Consider the following 18,392-nt stretch of genomic DNA (forward strand, 5'->3'; position numbering starts at 1 on the left):
AAGTTTCGGTGAATTTTAGGCTCATATTTTAAAAATAAAGGCTTGGGCATTTTTGAAAAAATTAATGACCCCGGACTTGCAAAAAACTTCAAAATTTTCAATTTTGTCAAAAAAAATGTTTTTCTCAAAAAAGCTAAAAAGCCTGAGAAAATACCTTGCTGGATTCAATTGATGACATTTTGGTTAACTTCGAAGTGAAATCTAAAAAAAATAAGAAAGAATATATAGAGAATGTTTGTCACTAAAACTTGACAAAAACTTCAAAAATTATCATTTTTTTTCAAAAAAATCTTTTTTACTTGAAACAACCAAGAAAGTCTCAATTTATGTTTCAAACACCATTTGAAGAAGTTTCGGTGAATTTTAGACTCATTTTTTGAAAATAAAGCCTTGGACATTTTTGAAAAAATTCATGACCCCGGACCTGCAAAAAACTTCAAAAATTTTCGATTTTTTTCAAAAACTTTTTTTGACTCGAAACAACCAAGAAAGTCTGAATTTATGTTCCAAACACAATTTTGAGAAGTCTCGGTGAATTTTAGGCACATATTTTAAAAATAAAGTTTTGGACATTTTTGAAAAAATTCATGACCCCTTACCTGCAAAAAACTTCAAACATTTTCGATTTCTTTCAAAAAATCTTTTTTACTCGAAACAACCAAGAAAGTCTCAATTTATGTTCCAAACACCATTTTGAGAAGTTTCGGTGAATTTTAGACTCATATTTTGAAAATAAAGCCTTGGACATTTTTGAAAAAATTCATGACCCCGGACCTGCAAAAAACTTCAAAAATTTTCGATTTTTTTCAAAAAAATTTTTTTACTCGAAACAACCAAGAAAGTCTCAATTTATGTTCCAAACATGATTTTGAAAAGTTTCAGTGAATTTTAGGCTCATATTTTGAAAATAAAGGTTTGGGCATTTTTGAAAAAATTCATGACCCCGGACCTGCAAAGAACTTCAAAAATTTTCGATTTTTTTCAAAAAATTTTTTTTACTCGAAACAACCAAGAAAGTCTCAATTTATGTTCCAAACATGATTTTGAGAAGTTTCGGTGAATTTTAGGCTCATATTTTAAAAATAAAGGCTTGGGCATTTTTGAAAAAATTAATGACCCCGGACTTGCAAAAAACTTCAAAATTTTCAATTTTGTCAAAAAAAATGTTTTTCTCAAAAAAGCTAAAAAGCCTGAGAAAATACCTTGCTGGATTCAATTGATGACATTTTGGTTAACTTCGAAGTGAAATCTAAAAAAAATAAGAAAGAATATATAGAGAATGTTTGTCACTAAAACTTGACAAAAACTTCAAAAATTATCATTTTTTTTCAAAAAATCTTTTTTACTTGAAACAACCAAGAAAGTCTCAATTTATGTTTCAAACGCCATTTGAAGAAGTTTCGGTGAATTTTAGACTCATTTTTTGAAAATAAAGCCTTGGACATTTTTGAAAAAATTCATGACCCCGGACCTGCAAAAAACTTCAAAAATTTTCGATTTTTTTCAAAAAATTTTTTTTACTCGAAACAACCAAGAAAGTCTCAATTTATGTTCCAAACATGATTTTGAGAAGTTTCGGTGAATTTTAGGCTCATATTTTAAAAATAAAGGCTTGGGCATTTTTGAAAAAATTCATGACCCCGGACCTGCAAAAAATTTCAAACATTTTCGATTTTTTTAAAAAAAATTTTTTTACTCGAAACAACCAAGAAAGTCTGGATTTATGTTCCAAACACAATTTTGAGAAGTTTCGGTGAATTTTAGGCACATATTTTAAAAATAAAGTTTTGGACATTTTTGAAAAAATTCATGACCCCGGACCTGCAAAAAACTTCAAAAATTTTCGATTTTTTTAAAAAAAATTTTTTTACTCGAAACAACCAAGAAAGTCTCAATTCATGTTCCAAACATGATTTTGAGAAGTTTCGGTGAATTTTAGGCTCATATTTTAAAAATAAAGGCTTGGGCATTTTTGAAAAAATTAATGACCCCGGACCTGCAAAAAACTTCAAAATTTTCAATTTTGTCAAAAAAAATGTTTTTCTCAAAAAAGGCTGAGAAAATACCTTGCTGGATTCAATTGATGACATTTTGGTTAACTTCGAAGTGAAATCTAAAAAAAATAAGAAAGAATATATAGAGAATGTTTGTCACTAAAACTTGACAAAAACTTCAAAAATTATCATTTTTTTTCAAAAAAATCTTTTTTACTTGAAACAACCAAGAAAGTCTCAATTTATGTTTCAAACACCATTTGAAGAAGTTTCGGTGAATTTTAGACTCATTTTTTGAAAATAAAGCCTTGGACATTTTTGAAAAAATTCATGACCCCGGACCTGCAAAAAACTTCAAAAATTTTCGATTTTTTTCAAAAACTTTTTTTGACTCGAAACAACCAAGAAAGTCTGAATTTATGTTCCAAACACAATTTTGAGAAGTCTCGGTGAATTTTAGGCACATATTTTAAAAATAAAGTTTTGGACATTTTTGAAAAAATTCATGACCCCTTACCTGCAAAAAACTTCAAACATTTTCGATTTCTTTCAAAAAATCTTTTTTACTCGAAACAACCAAGAAAGTCTCAATTTATGTTCCAAACACCATTTTGAGAAGTTTCGGTGAATTTTAGACTCATATTTTGAAAATAAAGCCTTGGACATTTTTGAAAAAATTCATGACCCCGGACCTGCAAAAAACTTCAAAAATTTTCGATTTTTTTCAAAAAAATTTTTTTACTCGAAACAACCAAGAAAGTCTCAATTTATGTTCCAAACATGATTTTGAAAAGTTTCAGTGAATTTTAGGCTCATATTTTGAAAATAAAGGTTTGGGCATTTTTGAAAAAATTCATGACCCCGGACCTGCAAAAAACTTCAAAAATTTTCGATTTTTTTCAAAAAATTTTTTTTACTCGAAACAACCAAGAAAGTCTCAATTTATGTTCCAAACATGATTTTGAGAAGTTTCGGTGAATTTTAGGCTCATATTTTAAAAATAAAGGCTTGGGCATTTTTGAAAAAATTAATGACCCCGGACTTGCAAAAAACTTCAAAATTTTCAATTTTGTCAAAAAAAATGTTTTTCTCAAAAAAGCTAAAAAGGCTGAGAAAATACCTTGCTGGATTCAATTGATGACATTTTGGTTAACTTCGAAGTGAAATCTAAAAAAAATAAGAAAGAATATATAGAGAATGTTTGTCACTAAAACTTGACAAAAACTTCAAAAATTATCATTTTTTTTCAAAAAATCTTTTTTACTTGAAACAACCAAGAAAGTCTCAATTTATGTTTCAAACGCCATTTGAAGAAGTTTCGGTGAATTTTAGACTCATTTTTTGAAAATAAAGCCTTGGACATTTTTGAAAAAATTCATGACCCCGGACCTGCAAAAAACTTCAAAAATTTTCGATTTTTTTCAAAAAATTTTTTTTACTCGAAACAACCAAGAAAGTCTCAATTTATGTTCCAAACATGATTTTGAGAAGTTTCGGTGAATTTTAGGCTCATATTTTAAAAATAAAGGCTTGGGCATTTTTGAAAAAATTAATGACCCCGGACTTGCAAAAAACTTCAAAATTTTCAATTTTGTCAAAAAAAATGTTTTTCTCAAAAAAGCTAAAAAGGCTGAGAAAATACCTTGCTGGATTCAATTGATGACATTTTGGTTAACTTCGAAGTGAAATCTAAAAAAAATAAGAAAGAATATATAGAGAATGTTTGTCACTAAAACTTGACAAAAACTTCAAAAATTATCATTTTTTTTCAAAAAATCTTTTTTACTTGAAACAACCAAGAAAGTCTCAATTTATGTTTCAAACGCCATTTGAAGAAGTTTCGGTGAATTTTAGACTCATTTTTTGAAAATAAAGCCTTGGACATTTTTGAAAAAATTCATGACCCCGGACCTGCAAAAAACTTCAAAAATTTTCGATTTTTTTCAAAAAAATTTTTTTACTCGAAACAACCAAGAAAGTCTCAGTTTATGTTCCAAACATGAATTTGAGAAGTTTCGGTGAATTTTAGGCTCATATTTTAAAAATAAAGGCTTGGGCATTTTTGAAAAAATTAATGACCCCGGACTTGCAAAAAACTTCAAAATTTTCAATTTTGTCAAAAAAAATGTTTTTCTCAAAAAAGCTAAAAAGGCTGAGAAAATACCTTGCTGGATTCAATTGATGACATTTTGGTTAACTTCGAAGTGAAATCTAAAAAAAATAAGAAAGAATATATAGAGAATGTTTGTCACTAAAACTTGACAAAAACTTCAAAAATTATCATTTTTTTTCAAAAAATCTTTTTTACTTGAAACAACCAAGAAAGTCTCAATTTATGTTTCAAACGCCATTTGAAGAAGTTTCGGTGAATTTTAGACTCATTTTTTGAAAATAAAGCCTTGGACATTTTTGAAAAAATTCATGACCCCGGACCTGCAAAAAACTTCAAAAATTTTCGATTTTTTTCAAAAAATTTTTTTTACTCGAAACAACCAAGAAAGTCTCAATTTATGTTCCAAACATGATTTTCAGAAGTTTCGGTGAATTTTAGGCTCATATTTTAAAAATAAAGGCTTGGGCATTTTTGAAAAAATTAATGACCCCGGACTTGCAAAAAACTTCAAAATTTTCAATTTTGTCAAAAAAAATGTTTTTCTCAAAAAAGCTAAAAAGGCTGAGAAAATACCTTGCTGGATTCAATTGATGACATTTTGGTTAACTTCGAAGTGAAATCTAAAAAAAATAAGAAAGAATATATAGAGAATGTTTGTCACTAAAACTTGACAAAAACTTCAAAAATTATCATTTTTTTTCAAAAAATCTTTTTTACTTGAAACAACCAAGAAAGTCTCAATTTATGTTTCAAACGCCATTTGAAGAAGTTTCGGTGAATTTTAGACTCATTTTTTGAAAATAAAGCCTTGGACATTTTTGAAAAAATTCATGACCCCGGACCTGCAAAAAACTTCAAAAATTTTCGATTTTTTTCAAAAAATATTTTTTACTCGAAACAACCAAGAAAGTCTCAATTTATGTTCCAAACATGAATTTGAGAAGTTTCGGTGAATTTTAGGCTCATATTTTAAAAATAAAGGCTTGGGCAGTTTTGAAAAAATTCATGACCCCGGACCTGCAAAAAACTTCAAAAATTTTCGATTTTTTTCAAAAAAATTTTTTTACTCGAAACAACCAAGAAAGTCTGAATTTATGTTCCAAACACAATTTTGAGAAGTTTCGGTGAATTTTAGGCACATATTTTAAAAATAAAGTTTTTGACATTTTTGAAAAAATTCATGACCCCGGACCTGCAAAAAACTTCAAAAATTTTCGATTTTTTTCAAAAAATATTTTTTACTCGAAACAACCAAGAAAGTCTCAATTTATGTTCCAAACATGAATTTGAGAAGTTTCGGTGAATTTTAGGCACATATTCTAAAAATAAAGTTTTGGACATTTTTGAAAAAATTCATGACCCCGGACCTGCAAAAAACTTCAAACATTTTCGATTTTTTTCAAAAAATCTTTTTTACTCGAAACAACCAAGAAAGTCTCAATTTATGTTCCAAACACCATTTTGAGAAGTTTCGGTGAAGTTTAGACTCATATTTTGAAAATAAAGCCTTGGACATTTTTGAAAAAATTCATGACCCCGGACCTGCAAAAAACTTCAAAAATTTTCGATTTTTTTCAAAAAATTTTTTTTACTCGAAACAACCAAGAAAGTCTCAATTTATGTTCCAAACATGAATTTGAGAAGTTTCGGTGAATTTTAGGCTCATATTTTAAAAATAAAGGCTTGGGCAGTTTTGAAAAAATTCATGACCCCGGACCTGCAAAAAACTTCAAAAATTTTCGATTTTTTTCAAAAAAATTTTTTTACTCGAAACAACCAAGAAAGTCTGAATTTATGTTCCAAACACAATTTTGAGAAGTTTCGGTGAATTTTAGGCACATATTTTAAAAATAAAGTTTTTGACATTTTTGAAAAAATTCATGACCCCGGACCTGCAAAAAACTTCAAAAATTTTCGATTTTTTTCAAAAAATATTTTTTACTCGAAACAACCAAGAAAGTCTCAATTTATGTTCCAAACATGAATTTGAGAAGTTTCGGTGAATTTTAGGCACATATTCTAAAAATAAAGTTTTGGACATTTTTGAAAAAATTCATGACCCCGGACCTGCAAAAAACTTCAAAATTTTCAATTTTGTCAAAAAAAATGTTTTTCTCAAAAAAGCTAAAAAGGCTGAGAAAATACCTTGCTGGATTCAATTGATGACATTTTGGTTAACTTCGAAGTGAAATCTAAAAAAAATAAGAAAGAATATATAGAGAATGTTTGTCACTAAAACTTGACAAAAACTTCAAAAATTATCATTTTTTTTCAAAAAATCTTTTTTACTTGAAACAACCAAGAAAGTCTCAATTTATGTTTCAAACGCCATTTGAAGAAGTTTCGGTGAATTTTAGACTCATTTTTTGAAAATAAAGCCTTGGACATTTTTGAAAAAATTCATGACCCCGGACCTGCAAAAAACTTCAAAAATTTTCGATTTTTTTCAAAAAATTTTTTTTACTCGAAACAACCAAGAAAGTCTCAATTTATGTTCCAAACATGATTTTGAGAAGTTTCGGTGAATTTTAGGCTCATATTTTAAAAATAAAGGCTTGGGCATTTTTGAAAAAATTAATGACCCCGGACTTGCAAAAAACTTCAAAATTTTCAATTTTGTCAAAAAAAATGTTTTTCTCAAAAAAGCTAAAAAGGCTGAGAAAATACCTTGCTGGATTCAATTGATGACATTTTGGTTAACTTCGAAGTGAAATCTAAAAAAAATAAGAAAGAATATATAGAGAATGTTTGTCACTAAAACTTGACAAAAACTTCAAAAATTATCATTTTTTTTCAAAAAATCTTTTTTACTTGAAACAACCAAGAAAGTCTCAATTTATGTTTCAAACGCCATTTGAAGAAGTTTCGGTGAATTTTAGACTCATTTTTTGAAAATAAAGCCTTGGACATTTTTGAAAAAATTCATGACCCCGGACCTGCAAAAAACTTCAAAAATTTTCGATTTTTTTCAAAAAATATTTTTTACTCGAAACAACCAAGAAAGTCTCAATTTATGTTCCAAACATGAATTTGAGAAGTTTCGGTGAATTTTAGGCTCATATTTTAAAAATAAAGGCTTGGGCAGTTTTGAAAAAATTCATGACCCCGGACCTGCAAAAAACTTCAAAAATTTTCGATTTTTTTCAAAAAAATTTTTTTACTCGAAACAACCAAGAAAGTCTGAATTTATGTTCCAAACACAATTTTGAGAAGTTTCGGTGAATTTTAGGCACATATTTTAAAAATAAAGTTTTTGACATTTTTGAAAAAATTCATGACCCCGGACCTGCAAAAAACTTCAAAAATTTTCGATTTTTTTCAAAAAATATTTTTTACTCGAAACAACCAAGAAAGTCTCAATTTATGTTCCAAACATGAATTTGAGAAGTTTCGGTGAATTTTAGGCACATATTCTAAAAATAAAGTTTTGGACATTTTTGAAAAAATTCATGACCCCGGACCTGCAAAAAACTTCAAACATTTTCGATTTTTTTCAAAAAATCTTTTTTACTCGAAACAACCAAGAAAGTCTCAATTTATGTTCCAAACACCATTTTGAGAAGTTTCGGTGAAGTTTAGACTCATATTTTGAAAATAAAGCCTTGGACATTTTTGAAAAAATTCATGACCCCGGACCTGCAAAAAACTTCAAAAATTTTCGATTTTTTTCAAAAAAATTTTTTTTACTCGAAACAACCAAGAAAGTCTCAATTTATGTTCCAAACATGAATTTGAGAAGTTTCGGTGAATTTTAGGCTCATATTTTAAAAATAAAGGCTTGGGCAGTTTTGAAAAAATTCATGACCCCGGACCTGCAAAAAACTTCAAAAATTTTCGATTTTTTTCAAAAAAATTTTTTTACTCGAAACAACCAAGAAAGTCTGAATTTATGTTCCAAACACAATTTTGAGAAGTTTCGGTGAATTTTAGGCACATATTTTAAAAATAAAGTTTTTGACATTTTTGAAAAAATTCATGACCCCGGACCTGCAAAAAACTTCAAAAATTTTCGATTTTTTTCAAAAAATATTTTTTACTCGAAACAACCAAGAAAGTCTGAATTTATGTTCCAAACATGAATTTGAGAAGTTTCGGTGAATTTTAGGCACATATTCTAAAAATAAAGTTTTGGACATTTTTGAAAAAATTCATGACCCCGGACCTGCAAAAAACTTCAAACATTTTCGATTTTTTTCAAAAAATCTTTTTTACTCGAAACAACCAAGAAAGTCTCAATTTATGTTCCAAACACCATTTTGAGAAGTTTCGGTGAATTTTAGACTCATATTTTGAAAATAAAGCCTTGGACATTTTTGAAAAAATTCATGACCCCGGACCTGCAAAAAACTTCAAAAATTTTCGATTTTTTTCAAAAAATTTTTTTTACTCGAAACAACCAAGAAAGTCTCATTTTATGTTCCAAACACAATTTTGAGAAGTTTCGGTGAATTTTAGGCACATATTTAAAAAAAAAAGTTTTGGACATTTTTGAAAAAATTCATGACCCCGGACCTGCAAAAAACTTCAAAAATTTTCGATTTTTTTCAAAAAATATTTTTTACTCGAAACAACCAAGAAAGTCTCAATTTATGTTCCAAACATGAATTTGAGAAGTTTCGGTGAATTTTAGGCGCATATTTTAAAAATAAAGGCTTGGATATTTTTGAAAAAATTCATGACCCCGGACCTGCAAAAAATTTCAAAAATTTTCGACTTTTTTCAAAAAAATTTTTTTACTCGAAACAACCAAGAAATTCTGAATTTATGTTCCAAACACAATTTTGAGAAGTTTCGGTGAATTTTAGGCACATATTTTAAAAATAAAGTTTTTGACATTTTTGAAAAAATTCATGACCCCGGACCTGCAAAAAACTTCAAAAATTTTCGATTTTTTTCAAAAAATTTTTTTTACTCGAAACAACCAAGAAAGTCTCAATTTATGTTCCAAACATGAATTTGAGAAGTTTCGGTGAATTTTAGGCTCATATTTTAAAAATAAAGGCTTGGGCAGTTTTGAAAAAATTCATGACCCCGGACCTGCAAAAAACTTCAAAAATTTTCGATTTTTTTCAAAAAAATTTTTTTACTCGAAACAACCAAGAAAGTCTGAATTTATGTTCCAAACACAATTTTGAGAAGTTTCGGTGAATTTTAGGCACATATTTTAAAAATAAAGTTTTTGACATTTTTGAAAAAATTCATGACCCCGGACCTGCAAAAAACTTCAAAAATTTTCGATTTTTTTCAAAAAATATTTTTTACTCGAAACAACCAAGAAAGTCTCAATTTATGTTCCAAACATGAATTTGAGAAGTTTCGGTGAATTTTAGGCACATATTCTAAAAATAAAGTTTTGGACATTTTTGAAAAAATTCATGACCCCGGACCTGCAAAAAACTTCAAAAATTTTCGATTTTTTTCAAAAAATTTTTTTTACTCGAAACAACCAAGAAAGTCTCATTTTATGTTCCAAACACAATTTTGAGAAGTTTCGGTGAATTTTAGGCACATATTTAAAAAAAAAAGTTTTGGACATTTTTGAAAAAATTCATGACCCCGGACCTGCAAAAAACTTCAAAAATTTTCGATTTTTTTCAAAAAATATTTTTTACTCGAAACAACCAAGAAAGTCTCAATTTATGTTCCAAACATGAATTTGAGAAGTTTCGGTGAATTTTAGGCGCATATTTTAAAAATAAAGGCTTGGACATTTTTGAAAAAATTCATGACCCCGGACCTGCAAAAAACTTCAAAATTTTCAATTTTGTCAAAAAAAATGTTTTTCTCAAAAAAGCTAAAAAGGCTGAGAAAATACCTTGCTGGATTCAATTGATGACATTTTGGTTAACTTCGAAGTGAAATCTAAAAAAAATAAGAAAGAATATATAGAGAATGTTTGTCACTAAAACTTGACAAAAACTTCAAAAATTATCATTTTTTTTCAAAAAATCTTTTTTACTTGAAACAACCAAGAAAGTCTCAATTTATGTTTCAAACGCCATTTGAAGAAGTTTCGGTGAATTTTAGACTCATTTTTTGAAAATAAAGCCTTGGACATTTTTGAAAAAATTCATGACCCCGGACCTGCAAAAAACTTCAAAAATTTTCGATTTTTTTCAAAAAATTTTTTTTACTCGAAACAACCAAGAAAGTCTCAATTTATGTTCCAAACATGATTTTGAGAAGTTTCGGTGAATTTTAGGCTCATATTTTAAAAATAAAGGCTTGGGCATTTTTGAAAAAATTAATGACCCCGGACTTGCAAAAAACTTCAAAATTTTCAATTTTGTCAAAAAAAATGTTTTTCTCAAAAAAGCTAAAAAGGCTGAGAAAATACCTTGCTGGATTCAATTGATGACATTTTGGTTAACTTCGAAGTGAAATCTAAAAAAAATAAGAAAGAATATATAGAGAATGTTTGTCACTAAAACTTGACAAAAACTTCAAAAATTATCATTTTTTTTCAAAAAATCTTTTTTACTTGAAACAACCAAGAAAGTCTCAATTTATGTTTCAAACGCCATTTGAAGAAGTTTCGGTGAATTTTAGACTCATTTTTTGAAAATAAAGCCTTGGACATTTTTGAAAAAATTCATGACCCCGGACCTGCAAAAAACTTCAAAAATTTTCGATTTTTTTCAAAAAATATTTTTTACTCGAAACAACCAAGAAAGTCTCAATTTATGTTCCAAACATGAATTTGAGAAGTTTCGGTGAATTTTAGGCTCATACTTTAAAAATAAAGGCTTGGGCAGTTTTGAAAAAATTCATGACCCCGGACCTGCAAAAAACTTCAAAAATTTTCGATTTTTTTCAAAAAAATTTTTTTACTCGAAACAACCAAGAAAGTCTGAATTTATGTTCCAAACACAATTTTGAGAAGTTTCGGTGAATTTTAGGCACATATTTTAAAAATAAAGTTTTTGACATTTTTGAAAAAATTCATGACCCCGGACCTGCAAAAAACTTCAAAAATTTTCGATTTTTTTCAAAAAATATTTTTTACTCGAAACAACCAAGAAAGTCTCAATTTATGTTCCAAACATGAATTTGAGAAGTTTCGGTGAATTTTAGGCACATATTCTAAAAATAAAGTTTTGGACATTTTTGAAAAAATTCATGACCCCGGACCTGCAAAAAACTTCAAACATTTTCGATTTTTTTCAAAAAATCTTTTTTACTCGAAACAACCAAGAAAGTCTCAATTTATGTTCCAAACACCATTTTGAGAAGTTTCGGTGAAGTTTAGACTCATATTTTGAAAATAAAGCCTTGGACATTTTTGAAAAAATTCATGACCCCGGACCTGCAAAAAACTTCAAAAATTTTCGATTTTTTTCAAAAAAATTTTTTTTACTCGAAACAACCAAGAAAGTCTCAATTTATGTTCCAAACATGAATTTGAGAAGTTTCGGTGAATTTTAGGCTCATATTTTAAAAATAAAGGCTTGGGCAGTTTTGAAAAAATTCATGACCCCGGACCTGCAAAAAACTTCAAAAATTTTCGATTTTTTTCAAAAAAATTTTTTTACTCGAAACAACCAAGAAAGTCTGAATTTATGTTCCAAACACAATTTTGAGAAGTTTCGGTGAATTTTAGGCACATATTTTAAAAATAAAGTTTTTGACATTTTTGAAAAAATTCATGACCCCGGACCTGCAAAAAACTTCAAAAATTTTCGATTTTTTTCAAAAAATATTTTTTACTCGAAACAACCAAGAAAGTCTGAATTTATGTTCCAAACATGAATTTGAGAAGTTTCGGTGAATTTTAGGCACATATTCTAAAAATAAAGTTTTGGACATTTTTGAAAAAATTCATGACCCCGGACCTGCAAAAAACTTCAAACATTTTCGATTTTTTTCAAAAAATCTTTTTTACTCGAAACAACCAAGAAAGTCTCAATTTATGTTCCAAACACCATTTTGAGAAGTTTCGGTGAATTTTAGACTCATATTTTGAAAATAAAGCCTTGGACATTTTTGAAAAAATTCATGACCCCGGACCTGCAAAAAACTTCAAAAATTTTCGATTTTTTTCAAAAAATTTTTTTTACTCGAAACAACCAAGAAAGTCTCATTTTATGTTCCAAACACAATTTTGAGAAGTTTCGGTGAATTTTAGGCACATATTTAAAAAAAAAAGTTTTGGACATTTTTGAAAAAATTCATGACCCCGGACCTGCAAAAAACTTCAAAAATTTTCGATTTTTTTCAAAAAATATTTTTTACTCGAAACAACCAAGAAAGTCTCAATTTATGTTCCAAACATGAATTTGAGAAGTTTCGGTGAATTTTAGGCGCATATTTTAAAAATAAAGGCTTGGACATTTTTGAAAAAATTCATGACCCCGGACCTGCAAAAAACTTCAAAAATTTTCGACTTTTTTCAAAAAAATTTTTTTACTCGAAACAACCAAGAAATTCTGAATTTATGTTCCAAACACAATTTTGAGAAGTTTCGGTGAATTTTAGGCACATATTTTAAAAATAAAGTTTTTGACATTTTTGAAAAAATTCATGACCCCGGACCTGCAAAAAACTTCAAAAATTTTCGATTTTTTTCAAAAAATTTTTTTTACTCGAAACAACCAAGAAAGTCTCAATTTATGTTCCAAACATGAATTTGAGAAGTTTCGGTGAATTTTAGGCTCATATTTTAAAAATAAAGGCTTGGGCAGTTTTGAAAAAATTCATGACCCCGGACCTGCAAAAAACTTCAAAAATTTTCGATTTTTTTCAAAAAAATTTTTTTACTCGAAACAACCAAGAAAGTCTGAATTTATGTTCCAAACACAATTTTGAGAAGTTTCGGTGAATTTTAGGCACATATTTTAAAAATAAAGTTTTTGACATTTTTGAAAAAATTCATGACCCCGGACCTGCAAAAAACTTCAAAAATTTTCGATTTTTTTCAAAAAATATTTTTTACTCGAAACAACCAAGAAAGTCTCAATTTATGTTCCAAACATGAATTTGAGAAGTTTCGGTGAATTTTAGGCACATATTCTAAAAATAAAGTTTTGGACATTTTTGAAAAAATTCATGACCCCGGACCTGCAAAAAACTTCAAAAATTTTCGATTTTTTTCAAAAAATTTTTTTTACTCGAAACAACCAAGAAAGTCTCATTTTATGTTCCAAACACAATTTTGAGAAGTTTCGGTGAATTTTAGGCACATATTTAAAAAAAAAAGTTTTGGACATTTTTGAAAAAATTCATGACCCCGGACCTGCAAAAAACTTCAAAAATTTTCGATTTTTTTCAAAAAATATTTTTTACTCGAAACAACCAAGAAAGTCTCAATTTATGTTCCAAACATGAATTTGAGAAGTTTCGGTGAATTTTAGGCGCATATTTTAAAAATAAAGGCTTGGACATTTTTGAAAAAATTCATGACCCCGGACCTGCAAAAAACTTCAAAAATTTTCGACTTTTTTGAAAAAATATTTTTTACTCGAAACAACCAAGAAAGTCTCAATTTATGTTCCAAATATGAATTTGAGAAGTTTCGGTGAATTTTAGGCGCATATTTTAAAAATAAAGGCTTGGGCAGTTTTGAAAAGATTCATGACCCCGGACCTGCAAAAAACTTCAAAAATTTTCGATTTTTTTCAAAAAATTTTTTTTACTCGAAACAACCAAGAAAGTCTGAATTTATGTTCCAAACACGATTTTGAGAGGTTTCGGTGAATTATGGACTCATATTTTGAAAAGAAAGCCTTGGACATTTTTGAAAAAATTCATGACCTCGGACCTGCAAAAAACTTCAAACATTTTCGATTTTTTTCAAAAAATCTTTTTTACTCGAAACAACCAAGAAAGTCTCAATTTATGTTCCAAACACCATTTTGAGAAGTTTCGGTGAATTTTAGACTCATATTTTGAAAATAAAGCCTTGGACATTTTTGAAAAAATTCATGACCCCGGACCTGCAAAAAACTTCAAAAATTTTCGATTTTTTTCAAAAAATTTTTTTTACTCGAAACAACCAAGAAAGTCTCAATTTATGTTCCAAACATGATTTTGAGAAGTTTAGGTGAATTTTAGGCTCATATTTTAAAAATAAAGGCTTGGGCATTTTTGAAAAAATTCATGACCCCGGACCTGCAAAAAACTTAAAAATTTTCGATTTTTTTCAAAAAATTTTTTTTACTCGAAACAACCAAGAAAGTCTGAATTTATGTTCCAAACACAATTTTGAGAAGTTTCGGTGAATTTTAGGCTCATATTTTAAAAATAAAGTCTTGGACATTTTTGAAAAAATTCATGACCCCGGACCTGCAAAAAACTTCAAAAATTTTCGATTTTTTTCAAAAAATATTTTTTACTCGAAACAACCAAGAAAGTCTCAATTTATGTTCCAAACATGAATTTGAGAAGTTTTGGTGAATTTTAGGCGCATATTTTAAAAATAAAGGCTTGGACATTTTTGAAAAAATTCATGACCCCGGACCTGCAAAAAACTTCAAAAATTTTCGACTTTTTTGAAAAAATATTTTTTACTCGAAACAACCAAGAAAGTCTCAATTTATGTTCCAAACATGAATTTGAGAAGTTTCGGTGAATTTTAGGCGCATATTTTAAAAATAAAGGCTTGGGCAGTTTTGAAAAGATTCATGACCCCGGACCTGCAAAAAACTTCAAAAATTTTCGATTTTTTTCAAAAAATTTTTTTTACTCGAAACAACCAAGAAAGTCTGAATTTATGTTCCAAACACGATTTTGAGAGGTTTCGGTGAATTATGGACTCATATTTTGAAAAGAAAGCCTTGGACATTTTTGAAAAAATTCATGACCTCGGACCTGCAAAAAACTTCAAACATTTTCGATTTTTTTCAAAAAATCTTTTTTACTCGAAACAACCAAGAAAGTCTCAATTTATGTTCCAAACACCATTTTGAGAAGTTTCGGTGAATTTTAGACTCATATTTTGAAAATAAAGCCTTGGACATTTTTGAAAAAATTCATGACCCCGGACCTGCAAAAAACTTCAAAAATTTTCGATTTTTTTCAAAAAATTTTTTTTACTCGAAACAACCAAGAAAGTCTCAATTTATGTTCCAAACATGATTTTGAGAAGTTTAGGTGAATTTTAGGCTCATATTTTAAAAATAAAGGCTTGGGCATTTTTGAAAAAATTCATGACCCCGGACCTGCAAAAAACTTAAAAATTTTCGATTTTTTTCAAAAAATTTTTTTTACTCGAAACAACCAAGAAAGTCTGAATTTATGTTCCAAACACAATTTTGAGAAGTTTCGGTGAATTTTAGGCTCATATTTTAAAAATAAAGTCTTGGACATTTTTGAAAAAATTCATGACCCCGGACCTGCAAAAAACTTCAAAAATTTTCGAATTTTTTTCAAAAAATATTTTTTACTCGAAACAACCAAGAAAGTCTCAATTTATGTTCCAAACATGAATTTGAGAAGTTTCGGTGAATTTTAGGCGCATATTTTAAAAATAAAGGCTTGGACATTTTTGAAAAAATTCATGACCCCGGACCTGCAAAAAACTTCAAAAATTTTCGACTTTTTTGAAAAAATATTTTTTACTCGAAACAACCAAGAAAGTCTCAATTTATGTTCCAAACATGAATTTGAGAAGTTTCGTCGAATTTTAGGCGCATATTTTAAAAATAAAGGCTTGGGCAGTTTTGAAAAGATTCATGACCCCGGACCTGCAAAAAACTTCAAAAATTTTCGATTTTTTTCAAAAAATTTTTTTTACTCGAAACAACCAAGAAAGTCTGAATTTATGTTCCAAACACGATTTTGAGAGGTTTCGGTGAATTATGGACTCATATTTTGAAAAGAAAGCCTTGGACATTTTTGAAAAAATTCATGACCTCGGACCTGCAAAAAACTTCAAACATTTTCGATTTTTTTCAAAAAATCTTTTTTACTCGAAACAACCAAGAAAGTCTCAATTTATGTTCCAAACACCATTTTGAGAAGTTTCGGTGAATTTTAGACTCATATTTTGAAAATAAAGCCTTGGACATTTTTGAAAAAATTCATGACCCCGGACCTGCAAAAAACTTCAAAAATTTTCGATTTTTTTCAAAAAAATTTTTTTACTCGAAACAACCAAGAAAGTCTCAATTTATGTTCCAAACATGATTTTGAGAAGTTTAGGTGAATTTTAGGCTCATATTTTAAAAATAAAGGCTTGGGCATTTTTGAAAAAATTCATGACCCCGGACCTGCAAAAAACTTAAAAATTTTCGATTTTTTTCAAAAAATTTTTTTTACTCGAAACAACCAAGAAAGTCTCAATTTATGTTCCGAATACGATTTTGAGAAGTTTCGGTGAATTTTAGGCTCATATTTTAAAAATAAAGTCTTGGACATTTTTGCAAAAATTCATGACCCCGGACCTGCAAAAAACTTCAAAAATTTTCGATTTTTTTCAAAAAAATTTTTTTACTCGAAACAACCAAGAAAGTCTCAATTTATGTTTCGAACATTATTTTGAGAAGTTTCGGTGAATTTTAGACTCATATTTTGAAAATAAAGCCTTGGACATTTTTGAAAAAATTAATGACCCCGGACCTGCAAAAAACTTCAAAAATTTTGGATTTTTTTCAAAAAAATTTTTTTACTCGAAACAACCATAAAAGTCTCAATTTATGTTCCAAACAGGATTTTGAGAAGTTTCGGTGAATTTTAGGCTCATATTTTAAAAATAAAGGCTTGGGCATTTTTGAAAAAATTAATGACCCCGGAGCGGCAAAAAACTTCAAAATTTTCAATTTTGTCAAAAAAAATGTTTTTCTCAAAAAAGCTAAAAAGTCTGAGAAAATACCTTGCTGGATTCAATTGATGACATTTTGGTTAACTTCGAAGTGAAATCTAAAAAAAATAAGAAAGAATATATAGAGAATGTTTGTCACTAAAACTTGACAAAAACTTCAAAAATTATCATTTTTTTTCAAAAAATCTTTTTTACTTGAAACAACCAAGAAAGTCTCAATTTATGTTTCAAACGCCATTTGAAGAAATTTCGGTGAATTTTAGACTCATTTTTTGAAAATAAAGCCTTGGACATTTTTGAAAAAATTCATGACCCCGGACCTGCAAAAAACTTCAAAAATTTTCGATTTTTTTCAAAAAATATTTTTTACTCGAAACAACCAAGAAAGTCTCAATTTATGTTCCAAACATGATTTTGAGAAATTTCGGTGAATTTTAGGCACATATTTTAAAAATAAAGTTTTGGACATTTTTGAAAAAATTCATGACCCCGGACCTGCAAAAAACTTCAAACATTTTCGATTTCTTTCAAAAAATTTTTTTTACTCGAAACAACCAAGAAAGTCTCATTTTATGTTCCAAACACAATTTTGAGAAGTTTCGGTGAATTTTAGGCACATATTTAAAAAAAAAAGTTTTGGACATTTTTGAAAAAATTCATGACCCCGGACCTGCAAAAAACTTCAAAAATTTTCGATTTTTTTCAAAAAATATTTTTTACTCGAAACAACCAAGAAAGTCTCAATTTATGTTCCAAACATGAATTTGAGAAGTTTCGGTGAATTTTAGGCGCATATTTTAAAAATAAAGGCTTGGACATTTTTGAAAAAATTCATGACCCCGGACCTGCAAAAAACTTCAAAAATTTTCGACTTTTTTGAAAAAATATTTTTTACTCGAAACAACCAAGAAAGTCTCAATTTATGTTCCAAACATGAATTTGAGAAGTTTCGGTGAATTTTAGGCGCATATTTTAAAAATAAAGGCTTGGGCAGTTTTGAAAAGATTCATGACCCCGGACCTGCAAAAAACTTCAAAAATTTTCGATTTTTTTCAAAAAATTTTTTTTACTCGAAACAACCAAGAAAGTCTGAATTTATGTTCCAAACACGATTTTGAGAGGTTTCGGTGAATTATGGACTCATATTTTGAAAAGAAAGCCTTGGACATTTTTGAAAAAATTCATGACCTCGGACCTGCAAAAAACTTCAAACATTTTCGATTTTTTTCAAAAAATCTTTTTTACTCGAAACAACCAAGAAAGTCTCAATTTATGTTCCAAACACCATTTTGAGAAGTTTCGGTGAATTTTAGACTCATATTTTGAAAATAAAGCCTTGGACATTTTTGAAAAAATTCATGACCCCGGACCTGCAAAAAACTTCAAAAATTTTCGATTTTTTTCAAAAAAATTTTTTTACTCGAAACAACCAAGAAAGTCTCAATTTATGTTCCAAACATGATTTTGAGAAGTTTAGGTGAATTTTAGGCTCATATTTTAAAAATAAAGGCTTGGGCATTTTTGAAAA

Source organism: Rhopilema esculentum, unplaced genomic scaffold (assembly GCF_057945365.1).
Source record: "Rhopilema esculentum isolate cy_ngs unplaced genomic scaffold, ASM5794536v1 HiC_scaffold_23, whole genome shotgun sequence".
Classification (NCBI taxonomy): Eukaryota; Metazoa; Cnidaria; class Scyphozoa; order Rhizostomeae; family Rhizostomatidae; genus Rhopilema; species Rhopilema esculentum.